The sequence below is a fragment of the Erigeron canadensis genome, chromosome 9 (assembly GCF_010389155.1).
Source record: "Erigeron canadensis isolate Cc75 chromosome 9, C_canadensis_v1, whole genome shotgun sequence".
NCBI classification, from domain to species: Eukaryota; Viridiplantae; Streptophyta; class Magnoliopsida; order Asterales; family Asteraceae; genus Erigeron; species Erigeron canadensis.
In genome coordinates this window covers 26,023,162-26,038,204 of record NC_057769.1, presented here as the reverse complement: position 1 = coordinate 26,038,204, position 15,043 = coordinate 26,023,162, and the positions used below count along the sequence as shown (strand labels likewise).

The 15,043-nt window shown below is 33.3% G+C and overlaps 1 long non-coding RNA gene across 2 annotated transcripts; it reads left to right on the top strand.

Annotated features, from left to right (window-relative positions):
- The first annotated feature begins 9,164 nt into the window (after positions 1 to 9,164).
- Positions 9,165 to 10,638, top strand: LOC122581279. Of its 2 annotated transcripts, XR_006321001.1 has the most exons (3): positions 9,184 to 9,451; positions 9,679 to 9,878; positions 9,995 to 10,638. It is a non-coding gene; the product is annotated as an uncharacterized LOC122581279 (long non-coding RNA). The 2 variants fall into 2 exon arrangements; XR_006321000.1 differs by having other exon boundaries at positions 9,165 to 9,878.
- The last annotated feature ends 4,405 nt before the right edge of the window (positions 10,639 to 15,043 follow it).

Sequence of the window (15,043 nt, the reverse complement as noted above, 5' to 3'; positions counted from 1 at the left end):
GATTCAGTAAATTTAAATCTTGCTAATTACGATGTATATTGACGAAAAGTTTAAGGTTGAGTTGCATTTATAAGGAAATAGGTTTGACAAGTGTAGGCCTGTCGTCGGGTCAGCGAGTGTAAGTTACGAGGAAACATCAACGATTTTACTAACAATTTTTTCTGTGTTTTATTAGGGGAGGTATTTATGTTCTAATCTAGTCTAGCCAGAGATCAAAGTTTTCATGTCTTCAATCAGCATAAAATTACCATTACCTATCTATATATGTCTTAACAAAACTCCGCGACCCTTGAATGCAATGGCAGGAGCCAGGAGGCCCGATCTCAAGGATTTATAAACTCTAGTGATGATAACTCTGAAGTCCCATCACTTTCATAAGTTACACTGCTAATTCATTTTATATATTTTGCAAAATTATATATTGTAATGTTTACTTCTCATTCCATTAGGGGCGGGTCTAATTAATTTGGCATGTATTGTCAAAATCTTGAATGTAAATTAAGGCTGATAGATATATAATGAAACTAGATAACTAAGAAACAGCATCATTCATGGGGATTCAGGGTTTATTTCATAGCTATATATCCAATTTCATTTGTTATATAGGTCGTGTAGAAATTTGGGTCAACGTGTCTAATTATGTTACAAGAAAATCTTGATGTTTTATTGATTAGGTCAAGGATGGATTCTGTTCAAACGCTATATTGCTTAAAGAATAGATATATTTTCTCTCTTTGGTCGATATTCACATTGCTTCATTATTTTTTTAAAAATTAAGCTAAATATGCAGGTCATACATGGATGATCAGTGATCACAGTGACTTTTTTCATTTAATTTAAATATCAGAATCAGAGTTTCATAAGAGCATGCTAGTAATCAAGATTTCATGAACATGCAACTTTCGGACCAGTATCACATGAGACGACAATCAATTTCAAGACAAATATCAAAAAAATAATGTCGTACATCTTTTATTAGCATGATCAGGTGTCAAAATTGCATACACCCATGACGTAATGGGATAAGGAAACGACTATCATGGTGATCGAAGCTCCCTGAGAAACTCTTGTGATGGAGTGTGGCACTTTGGCCAGGCAAAAAAAAAAAAGATACCGGCCAGTTTACAAATATATGATACAACTATACAAGTAGGAGGTTCTTCATGGCTTCATTAAGTGCAAACACAGGCTGACTTGAAGTTTGAAAACAAAACATTCTATTAATAGTTATACTTAAAAGTATGTTTATTAATACATACAAGATAAACTGTTTAACAATCAATTTTGAGTTTTTGAAGTCTTTCTTTTTTCTTTTTTTTTTTCACCTTATAAATATTTTTATTTGTATATCCTTTTACGAGTCCACAATCACTACACGAGATGAACCTTGGTTTGGTGAATTGAAGTTATACTTAAAGTTATGAGAATGGATTGGGATTTTAATGTATTTTCATTAGTATGCTTCCTAAAGCCTTATATAACACAAACAAAATTTAAGGTCAAATTAAAAAAAAGAAAGACTTCAAAAAGTCAAAACATTGACATTTTTTATGGGGAGAATTTATCCATTACCAGAACGGCATAACCATAATCAAACTGAAACAATCCTTCCTTGACATGTTTGAGATGATGCATTTCTTGGCTCTTCAAATAATTTCTTAACAGTGTCATAGTATATGGTATCATCAAACGCAGAACAGTTGAAATTCCAATGAAAATAAACATTACAAAATTACTTGGTGCAATTGCAATCACACAATCACCATAGGTTACAGCAAGCGCAATGATTGAAATTCGCAAGCCCATTCTCAAAGGAAAAGTTGTGGTGAGTATAGAGATCATGTGAAGTGTCGGGTAGAACCCAATAGAATTGGCAACCACAAATATGCTATATCCTATTGGGTTATTCGTACCCATAATTTTTTCTTTTAAAGGCATTCTATCCTACTCCTATTAATCCAACCCCAACTCGAACCCAGGTAGATCCTCCCAATGTCAAACCTTACCAATGGGTCACCAACCCCATTGGCATACCCATAATAGCTTCTCCGGCTATACATGATTAGAGATAATTAGAGATGAAAAATCTATTTACTTCAAAACTTTTAAGTATGTGATTAGAGATGAAAAATCTATTCGTACCCACAAAAACTCTAAGCTAAGTTCCTCAAGAGTTTAAGTACATGATTAGAGATAAAAATCTACTTACTTCAAACTGTTTCCTCGCAACAGCAAGGTGCAAGATCGTATTTGTTGGATAAGTGTGTACGTCATAACACAAAATTATACTACCATTTATATACGAGCCTACGGGGTCACACACAATGAATACTTAGATACCCGGATATATGTATATAGCATACATATATAAGATCACCATGATATCTAAATAAGATATGACATCTTATTAAGATTCAATGTATACAATCTCAGTGGGCCATGCAAATAAGATCATCATATCTAAAATGAGATTTGCAATATCTGGAGAGATTTGCTACAACTTGCACTGCCTAGCCGATTCACTATAAAAGGAGGTGGTATAAGTCTTGTAAGACACACACATATCTTTTTGAGTACTCTATATTTACATATGGAAAACACTAAATAACAATGCCTCTCTTTTATGTGTTACGGCTAAGACACCAAGGAAAGAACCAAAAGAGTTGGTAATTTAGTTTTGGTAATTATTGTTTCGGTGATTAAGGTCTAGCAGCCTTCAGGTATTGTTTGGGGTGTTCGTGTGGATCAACCGTAGAGATATTCATACTATTGAATATTGTTTTTTGTCACACAAGATTTTACCTACTTGAAAGGTATAATTTCTAGTCCATCTATGACAACTATTATAGTGTAATTGGATCCTGGAGGAAATATTAATCGTGTGCATGTTTTATAAATAATACATTAATGTATTTTTAGTCTTCCGCTGCGTATATAAAATAAACTATGTAAAAGTACACACGAGGGCTAATCTTTCCAACAGTGGTACCAGAGCCACTTTTACACCTTTTAGTTGTCATGTGATTTATTTTTGATCTAGCTTTGTGGCATATTGGTATTTAATAAAACCTTTTGGTTTTAGAATCAACTTGATTGATTCAGATTTAACCTCATGGCACACAAATAAGATCAAAAAATAAATCACCTCTATAAATTTTGAATTTATTAATTATGGCTTGATTATTTGAATTTATCTATGATTATACCCATGCATTGTAATCATGGACAAGCCATATATATAACTTTTAATAATGTAGTTATTAAATTTTACAAAAAGGGTTTTTAATTTGGCTTAAAAGATAGACTTGGAGTCAAGTTAAAAACAATGGGCTATTACATGAAATCTCACTTGGTTCTTGGATTAAGTGGGAGTTTTCCTTTGGACTAAGCTATAAGTGTTTGATGCATGGATATGTTTTTATTTATATAATTGTTGATTAAAATATGCTAAAATGTTTTTGATGGAAACATTAAATAAAAACATAAAATGAGTTTAAAGTTTAAAATTGATGATTTTAGAAGTTAAACTTCAAATAGTTTTCTTTTGAAACTATATAATAAATGGTTAAAATGAGTTTTAACATAGTGTAATGAATTGTTGGTATATTAAATATTCGTGAACACAAATTTTTAAAAAATATACCCTTGAAACTTAAGTCATGCCATCCAATGAGCTTGTGAACACTCCTCGTTATTTTTTGGTTACGGTAAGACCTAATCAAATTATAGCCACGAGGTGGATTTTTAGTTTCGAGTGAGACTAGGCTAAATTTCTACAGTTTACAAATTGGACGACTTAATCAAGTTCACGGTAAGACCTGAATCCGAGGCAAGGATGGGATAAACATGCCAGTAGATAATAGTAGTTTGTTGAACTACACATATCTCTAGGTCCCATAAAGATCTAAGAGTTGCACTTGTAATGTAATTGGTACTCGCTACCTACCAATAGACTCTATAACTACTAGCTGATCAACAGATGTAGTTGTGGAATCCCTATGTGGATCTTAGACTTTAATAATTAATCGTTTTATAATATTAAAACTTGGGTAATTAATTTATTAAATTTCTCATATCGAAAATACTAAAATAAACCTTACTTCTAATGTAGATGGCAAACAGTCAAAACGTAAACCAAAATTCACTTTGTTCTTTGTTGGAGAAAGAGAAACTTAATGGTACTAACTTCCTAGACTGGTATCGCAATTTGAGGATTGTCCTCAAGTATGAAGGGAAGGTGAAAACCATTGATGAACCCTTGCCCGATCCTCCTGCCGAGACAGATACTGTTGCTCAGCAAGATGCTTATCAAAAATTGTTTGATGAGCAAGAGAAGATAGCTTTAATAATGCTTGCGAGTATGACTCCTGAACTCCAGAAGGAAATGGAAGATCGCACAGCATATGATATAATCACTGAGCTGAAAAATATGTTTCAGAAACAAGCAAATTAAGAGTTGTATGAAACTCACAAGCTTCTTCACACATGCAAAATGGAGGGTCAGTCAGTGAGCTCTCATGCTTTGAAGATGAAAAGCTACATTGACAGGTTGGAAAAGCTTGGAACTCCTATGCCGACTCTTTTGGTTGTGAACACCATTTTGGCTTCACTACCAAAGTCGTTTGATAACTTTGTCATGAACTATAACATGCAAGGTTGGAATAAGTCTCTGTCAGAATTGCATTCGATGCTCAAAGCTGCTGAACAGAATATTCCATCCAAAGCCTCCAATCCTGGCATCCTTATGATTAGGGATGGAAGGGTTAAAAAGAATAAGCCTAGAACTTATGGGAAGGGAAAAGGCAAAGGAATTGCCAGGAATAAGATTCCACCACCTCCCAAGAAAGAAAACCCAGCAAAAGACGCCGAATGTTTCCATTGTGGAAAGGTTGGCCATTGGAGAAGGAACTGTCCTGTCTACCTATCTGAGCTGAAAAAGGGCAAAGCTGGTGAGACTAGCAAATCAGGTATATTTCATATACAACTATATACTTTTTGTAGTGATTCCTGGATTTTTGATACTGGTTGTGGCACTCACATCTGTAACAATATCCAGGGAATGAGAAGAAGTAATAAACTGAAGAAAGGGACCCTGGACTTGCGAGTAGGCAATGGGAATCGAGCAGCTGTTGAAGCTATTGGCACCTATGAGCTTACTCTTCCAAGTGGTCTTTTTGTTTTATTGGAAGAATGTCATTATGCTCCTAGTATTACAAGCAATGTAATTTCAGTTTCACTTTTGAAAAATGTTGGTTATGAAGTTGCATTTACGCACTTTGGCATTTCAGTTTCTAAGAATAATGTTTTTTATTTTAATGCTTGTCCACGTGATGGTATTTTTGAAATTGATATGTGTGGTGCCATTTCAAGTAATAATCATGTATTTACTTGTACTGCCAAACGATTCAAGCAAGACTTGAATAAAACCTATCTATGGCATTGTCATCTAGGTAAAAAAATTTGATGTATGCAAATCTTGTTTATGTGGAAGATGACAAAGGCTCTTTTCTCCGGTTTAGGTGAAAGAGCTAAAGATCTTTTAGGACTAATACATACTGATGTATGTGGCCCTTTTAGAACTATGACTAGAAATGGTGAATCATACTTTGTTACATTCACTGATGATTATAGTAGATATGGTTATGTTTACTTGCTGAAACATAAACATGAAGTTTTTGAAACATTCAAAATATTTCAAAACGAAGTAGAGAATCAGCTTGGAAAGACCATTAAAGCCCTTCGCTCTGATCGAGGTGGTGAATATATGAGTCAAGAGTTTTTGGACCACTTAAAGAATCATGGGATTGTCTCACAATTCACTCCGCCATACACACCACAACATAATGGGGTGTCTGAGCGGAGAAATCGGACTTTACTTGATATGGTTCGCTCTATGATGAGTCTGACTACTCTACCGCCGTCTTTTTGGGGATATGCGTTGGAGTCTGCTGCACGCATACTCAATATGGTTCCGACCAAGAAGGTAGAAAAGACACCACATGAACTGTGGCATGGGAAAAGTCCTAAGTTGTCTTACTTGAAAGTCTGGGGTTGTGAAGCTTACGTGAAGCGCGACACTTTAAACAAATTAGAACCCAGAAGTATCAAATGTAACTTTATGGGATACCCAAAAGAAACAATGGGTTACTACTTTTACTACAAGGCTGAAAACAAAGTGTTTCCTGCTCGGTTTGCTGAGTTCTTGGAAAGAGATCTTCTCTTACAAGAAGTTAGTGGGAGTAAAGTAGATCTTGAAGAAATTCAAGAACCACAAAGTGACATACCTTCTGCAAGCACTAGCTATCCATATGTTGAAGGTGAGCACATTGTTGGTGAGCCAGAACATGTTGCACCTGCACTTCATAGATCTAATAGAACTCCTCATCGACCTGCGAGGTATAATTATTTAATTAATTCAGATGAAACTGATATAAGGGATTATGATGAACCCTCTACTTATCATCAAGCCATATTGGATCCTGAATCTGATAAATGGCAAGATGCTATGAATGCAGAGATGAAATCCACGAAAGATAATCAAGTATGGGACTTGATTGATCTTCCACCCAATTGTAAGACAGTAGGGTGTAAATGGGTCTTTAAGAAGAAGATTGACATGGACGGTAATGTGAACACTTTTAAGGCTCGGTTGGTAGCAAAAGGATACACTCAGACTCAAGGAATTGATTATGAGGAAACCTTTTCACCAGTCGCGAGCATTAAATCGATCAGGATACTTATTGCCATAGTTGCTTTTCATGATTATGAAATATGGCAAATGGATGTGAAAACCGCTTTTCTGAATGGCCACCTAAGTGAGGATGTATATATGGTTCAGCCAGAAGGTTTTGTTGATCCAAAGCATCCTAATAAAGTATGCAAGCTTCATAAATCCATTTATGGATTAAAGCAAACATCCAGGACTTGGAATCTTAAGTTTGATGAGAAAATCAAAGAGTTTGGTTTTTCTCAAAACCAAGATGAGCCATGTGTTTACATTAGAGCTAGTGGAAGCAAAGTAGTCTTCTTAATCTTGTATGTTGATGACGTGCTACTTATTGGAAACGATATTCTAACTTTGCAAGATGTTAAGTCTTGGCTTGGAAAATGTTTTGCAATGAAAGATCTTAGAGAAGCTACTTACATTCTTGGAATCAGGATTTATAGAAATAGATCCAAACGGCTTATTGGTTTGAGTCAAAGTACATACATTGACAAAATCTTGCGAAGATTTGACATGCAAAACTCCAAGCGTGGAGGATTGCCTGTGCAAAAGGGCATAACCTTGAGCAAGTCTCAAAGTCCTATCACACCTGATGATATAAGACGAATGAAAGGTATCCCATTTGCTTCAGCTATAGGATCCATCATGTATGCCATGTTATGTACTAGACCTGATGTCTCGTTAGCCTTGAGTTTGACGAGCCGATATCAACAGAATCCAGGTGAAGAGCATTGGATTGCTGTTAAGAGCATTCTTAAGTATCTACGGAGAACTAAAGATATGTTCTTGGTTTACGGTGGTTTGGAAGAAGAGTTGAGTATTAAATGTTATACGGATGCCAGTTTCCAAACTGATCGAGGTGACTCTCGATCCCAATCTGGTTATGTCTTTGTCATGAATGGCGGGGCAGTTGATTGGAAAAGCTCAAAGCAGAGCACAGTTGCACAATCTACAACAGAAGCAGAATACATTGCTGCCTCAGAAGCTGCTCAGGAAGCTGTCTGGATTAGGAAATTTGTGGTTGAACTTGGGGTAGTACCCAACATTGAATCTCCTATGGAAATGTACTGTGATAATTCAAGTACTATTATACTTGCGAAAGAATCACGTGTACGTAAAGGTAGTTGGCACATTCTTTGAAAGTTTGACTACATTCGTGAAGTCATTGAGAGGAATGAGATTAATATTCTTAAGGTTCACACAGATGATAATGTAGCTAACCCGTTCACGAAGCCAATGACACACAACAAGCATGATGACCATGCTAGTAGTATTGGACTTCGCTATGCTACCGATCTTTTTCAATTGTGATTTAGTATTTGGATATTTTAAAATAATAAGCAGTTTTATTTTAATGAATTGATATACTTAGTATGGTCGTTTTCATTTATATTACTGTGTTTTATATTATCATGTTTAATCCATGAATAATTGTTGATTATTCAAAATCTTCATAGTCGGTCATGTTATGGGAGTAACATGAATTAAGACTAATGTGAAGTTTTGGCTTTATTCACTGATGGTGAATAGTTAACTTGATGAGGCCAAAATTCACATGTATTCATTGTTAATGAATATTGGAATGACCCAATCACGAGATGTCACTACATGGATCGACGTAAAAAGTGAATCTTGAAGTGATTATGTCTTTGTGTCCTTATACCTGAGATTTTTATGTTGGTTGCTGAATATACGAGATATTATGCTTTGATATGGTTAAAGCTATCCTGAATAAGGTAGTTATAAAGGCCATCATTGGGTATAATGTGAAGTGCATGATGTACGCATAAAATCGAGATGGAATTTATTCCTCTAAGTGAGAGTATGATACCACTCGGTCCCTCGATGAAAATGAATGGATATTTACACGGCCGTGTCCAAGCTATATTGATTGTTGATCAATTCTAACTTGGTGATCGCATTCAACTTTTCTATATCGAGAAACATAATTGGTTGACTAATGAGACTGACTAGATCCATATCTCATGTCAACAAGGTATCCGAAATAAGACAGTAGACACTTAATCATTAAATCATTATTTTAATAATAATGGTTCGTATAGCTGAAACAAATACTCGTATGTTTTCGGGGGCAATGATGTGTTGCTAGACACCAATCATTGTCTGTGTAATTTTCTAGATGTTATGTCATACACAAGTGGGAGTTTGTTGGATAAGTGTGTACGTCATAACACAAAATTATACTACCGTTTATATACGAGCCTACGGGGTCACACACAATGAACACTTAGATACCCGGATATATGTATATAGTATACGTATATAAGATCACCATGATATCTAAATAAGATATGACATCTTATTAAGATTCAATGTATACAATCTCAGTGGGCCATGCAAATAAGATCATCATATCTAAAATGAGATTTGCAATATCTGGAGAGATTTGCTACAACTTGCACTGCCTAGCCGATTCACTATAAAAGGAGGTGGTATAAGTCTTGTAAGACACACACATCATTTTTAGTACTCTATATTTACATATGGAAAACACTAAATAACAATGCCCCTCTTTTATGTGTTACGGCTAAGACACCAAGGAAAGAACCAAAAGAGTTGGTAATTTAGTTTTGGTAATTATTGTTTTGGTGATTAAGGTCTAGCAGCCTTCAGGTATTGTTTGGGATGTTCGTGTGGATCAACTGTAGAGATATTCATACTATTGAATATTGTTTTTTGTCACACAAGATTATACCTACTTGAAAGGTATAATTTCTAGTCCATCTATTATGACAACTATTATAGTGTAATTGGATCCTGGAGGAAATATTAATCGTGTGCATGTTTTATAAATAATACATTAATGTATTTTTAGTCTCCGCTGCGTATATAAAATAAACTATTTAAAAGTACACACGAGGGCTAATCTTTCCAACAGTATTCTCGTCAAAATCTTTAGAAATCAGGAAATGTTTCTTGTTGACATGCTTCAGATGCTGTACCAAGACTTGAAAAGCTTCAAACTGGTTGTTGGTCATCTCTAGATGGAGGGGATTCTCACCTTGAGCAGTCGTGCATTCAACACTCTCCAAACTCGACAAAATCAATTTTCTAATAATGTGAACTTTCTTTTTACAACTACTAAATGAAGAGGAATATTTCTGTCTTTTCCTTTGATCCAACACAAACTAAGGTCAACTTTGAGAAGCTCTTTCACAATTTCAAGAAGTTATGTAATAATATTCTTCTTAGTTAGAAGAGGAACATGTTGTGAGTTGTAACAAGCTTTTTGTTTATCCTATTTGTCAGGTAAGTTTCAACGATGCAGAACAACGCCATCAAGGACCAGATCATATATAGAGGCTTTTGACACGCAGCTTTAATGCAGCCTGAATGAAATCAAAAACAGAATATATTAAGTAGAACCAGAATATGAATAAACAATGAGATCTGAAAAGATAAAAATATAATAAGGATAATGAAGAAGATAATAATAAAGGACACAATGGGAGATAAAAGTGGTAAAGCAGAGTGTGTTCAGTCACACAGAAACGTTGAAGTTTAATTTAATAAATGCATATCCATATAATTATAAATAATAAAACAAAAAGCATACTTGTTTAGCAAGTTTTACCAAGTAGCCCGAGCTGGAGCCGAGCTCAAGCCCCGAGGGCACAAAATCCAAGGTCGAAATACATAAAGATCCAGCGCGATTGAGCTTTTAAAGGTGTTTTGAGCCTTAAAAAATAAATAGTTTAGCTAGAGAGCAGGGCTTGTGGCGATTTTTACCAAATTGTGTGTAGATGAGTTAAATCATAAAAATATAAAGGATACATACTTACGTATATTATCAAGCAAGCTCTTGGAGCTGAGCTCCATCCCCATGGGGGCGGTGGTTTTGGTTAGCTTATTAACATTGAATAATGGCTTATATATATATAGTTTCAAACAAATGAGCTTATTTTGCTATTATAATAATACAAATACAAGCTGATAATGACTCTAAAAATAAGGATAAAAACAAATCCTAAGGCCAGATAATGATAATAATGCATCCAAATGTGAGAACAACGGATACAAGTTCACACCATTTGCTTTCTCTAATTTCAGGGAACTCGATAAGTAGGTTTTGGACACACTTTCACGTATTATGTCTATTTCTAGTAGTAAATAATATGTATATATATATATACATATATATATAAAGTATATACATATATATAGAGAGAGAGAAAAAAAAAATGAAGTATGTGGCTGTTAGACACCTAAGTTTGGGTGTAGAACCCTTCACATACCAATATTTTAATATATATATATATATATATATATATATATATATATAAATGTTTGGGCTCCCATGCTTTTCATGGATTAAAAAAATAAGATGTGAGGATTCTACACCCAAGTTAAGTATCTAACAGCCACATACTCCATACCCTCATATATATATATATATATATACATATATATAGAGAGAGAGGGGGGATATGTATATAGCAAATATCCAAAAGAAGGGAGGAATCGGGATAGCGAAGGAGATATTGGAGAAATTCGGAATCAAAATCGTTGAGTTGTTGGGCGGTGAGGTTTTCATCATTAAAAGAAAGGCCATGAGAAAGGTGCTGGAGCTTGATCTTGCCACGTCTTTTACAGTTTTGAAGAGCCAATACAAGGGTGTTGCGTGGGACAAGATAACGTATCGGGTCGTCGTCAAAATCGGATCCTTTCTTGAGCTTCATACGTATAAATTCAAACTCGATGCTACAGATGGGATCCACCTCCACGGGATCATGGTCATAAAAGTCAATCGTCATCTTCTCCATCTTCTCCATTCGATGATTGGGAAAGGAAAAAAAACCCTAATTTTTTATGACTTTTTATGACTTGAATAAAGAACCAAACAAATAAAACGACCTATATTTTGGATTATATATTCTAACACTTTTTTTTTACAGGTGCACATTATAGAAATGCCGATGCACTCCCTACCTAACATGGTAAGGACTTACTCAACGTGGGTAGTCAGTTGTCTTAATCGGATCCTGCTACATCCAAACTGAGTCGGCTGCTAAAGAAAAACTCCCAGAGGCTCCCGCACATGAGAATTTTAACTGAGAGTTGATTCTGCACTTGGCAGGGATCGAACCCTCCACCTCAAGGATAAAACCTTGGTGACTCACCACTCGACCAGTGGATCATTGTCATATGTTCAACACTTGGCGCTTTTTTTTTTATTATGTATCAGTGGTGTTTATTTTTATTTGCTTCTTATCTATATATATAATCAAAGAAACCATAACTTATAAATCATCCATAGATGCATTGATATGTGATAGAATTTATAATTTAAAAAAAAACATAACTTAGGATTGGAGAAATTTGAACCAAAATTTAATCTTTGATTATAGTCACATATTCTTTAGGGTTAATTATAAAAATGATACCTGAACTATTCACCATATTACACAAATCATACCCATGGTTTATTAATTACGCTCATGATACACAAACTTACCTTTTTTCCATTCGGACCATACCTGAACCAAATGTCCGTTAGTCGTGCTGTTAAGTGCCCCCGTGTACATGTATGAAATCTTTAATTTTCATTATACTTCAAGTACTATTTTTATAATTTACCCTTACTATTAATATTTTAGTTTATAAAAGTTTATTCTATCAATTAGTTTATTTAATAAAAATTAATTTTGTTAATGATTGTTATTTAATAATAAATTTTAATTTTATAAACGTTTATTAATATTTTATAAATATATTTTTTTTAAAAAATATTTACTTTTATTTTATGAAATAATATTTAATTTTATAAAAGATTATTTTTATTCTATAAAAATTATTAATATTTTATAAATATTTATATTATTTTAAAATATAACATTTTATTTTTATAAAAAAATTATTATTAGTCTATAAAAGATATTACTTTTCTAATATTTTTATTCTTTTAAAAGCTATTACATATTAAAATATATATCTATAACAATCTTGATAGATATGTATTTCAAGATTTGTTTATTACTTTAAAAAAAAGGTAAATTAAAAGGAATGTCTTAATCTCTTGTATCACATTAGTACCTATATAACCACAATGCAATATTTTTTTAAAAAATAAATAAATATGAAAATACGCATTTATCAAAAAAATCATGGATCTATAATTCAATATATTTATAGTTTTCAATAAACACATTTTTTTTATGAAAGTTATCAAAGTTAATAACTTTTATAGAATAATAATAATCTTTTATAAAATTTAAATATTATTTCATAAAATAAAAGTAAATATTTTTTAAAAAATAAATATTTATAAATATTAATAAATTTTTTTAAAATTATAATTTATTATTAAATAAAAGTCATTAACAATATCAATTTTTATTAAATAATACTAATTGATAAAATATAGTTTTATAAACTAAAATATTAATAATAAGGGTAAATTACAAAAATAGTACCTGAAGTATAATGAAAATTACAGATTTCATACCTGTAAATGAGTGTACTTAACAGCACAACTAACGGACGTTTGGTACAGGTATGGTCCGAGTGGAAAAATGATAAATTTGGGTATGACGGACGTAATTAATAAACTCTGGGTATGATTTGTGTAATATGGTGGATAGTTTAAGTACCATTTTTGTAATTAATCATATTCTTTATGGAAAAATCCTCCGCTAAACTTCATAGTAAATATACAACTAATTAATTTACCTTAACTGCAGCCATATAAACAGCGTTTAACAAAACCCATATTTTATTAATCCTTTTAAATATAATTTTAATTTAATAAATTTTTATTATGAAAGTAATTTTACATTTTATAATCTTCTCTAAATATATATAAATAAGAAACTTTAATTACAAAATTTAAGTCGTTTCCACTCTTAAATACTCGTAAAATTTAGAGTTAATTATAGAAATCATCTTTGTCGTGGTATCTTACTTGCGGCTTTCATTTTTAACTTTTAAAAAGTACAGTTGTGGTCCAATTATTTTTGCTCCGTTAACAATTTTAGTCTGACACTTAACATCCGTTTAAAAAGTAGTCATGTGTCATTCTTAACTTTTTTTAGTTTTATGGTTGAAAACATTATGTGTTAGTAATTTTACTTGACAATAAACATGGTATAATAATTATGGTTCAAAAATTTGTAAATATTTATTTGGATGTTAATCATTTCATATATCAAAAGTTTTTAATATAAATGATTATGTACAAATCCCACATGTTACAAGGGTTATAAGCTAGTTATGATATTGTATAAATTTAACACGTCATTAACTATCTGTACAGCAGCTAATATCTACATTTAACTTTATACCATTATTTTATATTATTTGATAAAGGATATAATTAACATACATCTCCTATTAATAATTTCTGATACAAAATATTTTCTAAAGTTATAATAGGGGTTGGATTCATATGGATAGTTTAAAAATGATGGAAACCAAGGGACTAATCTCAGCCCTTGGATCAACCATCATCAAAATCCCATCAAACATGATTGGTTACTCCTGTGAATTACTCTGGCGACTGTGCAATCATACTTTATTGGTCTAGCCAATCAAGCTTGATTGGTTACTCCGGCGGATTACTCCGGCGACATTGTCCAATCATATTTGATTGGTCAAGCCAATCAAGCTTGATTGGTTACTCCGGCGGCGATCCAAGAGATGGTGGATTCTGGTTTTTCCGGCGACACTGATTTTTCCGGCGAGCTCAAAAACAGTGTTTATTGGATAGGGTTTGTGCGGAATGTGTTTCTGAGTGTTTTGGTACAAGTTTCATGCATTGATTCGAAGAAACAAGACAGCTATAATGTTTTTAATTTTTCCGGTGAGTTTTTCAAGTTTTCCGGCGAGTATAGATCGGATTAATTTCTGGTCAGGGTTTGTTCGCGGTGTGATTGTGAGTGTTTTGGTAAAAGTGTGATGTTCTAATTCGAAGGAACGAAGGATATATCGGCGTTTGAAGTTTTCCAGCGAAGTTTGTTGCATTTTCCGACGGTTGTATCGCCGGAGAAGAAGGAGGAGGAGTTGATCGCTGTCGCCGGTCAGAGATAAAGGTGGAGATGGCGGTGGTTCAAGATCCCGTCGCCGGAAATGCGGGGAGAGAGAGAGGTAGATTTTGTGTGTGTGTGTGTGTTGGGGGGAAGGAGACGACGAGGAAGGGGAGGGATATCAAGGGTTGGGATTTATTTTTGAGAGGATAATCCAATGACCAAGATTTGTCCCCTAGTTTCCAAAGAAAATTTAAGACTCAAATGAACAAAGTTCAGTTATAATAGTATCGTCAATTATCAATGTGTCTTATTTTTAACTATTAGTTTAGTATAA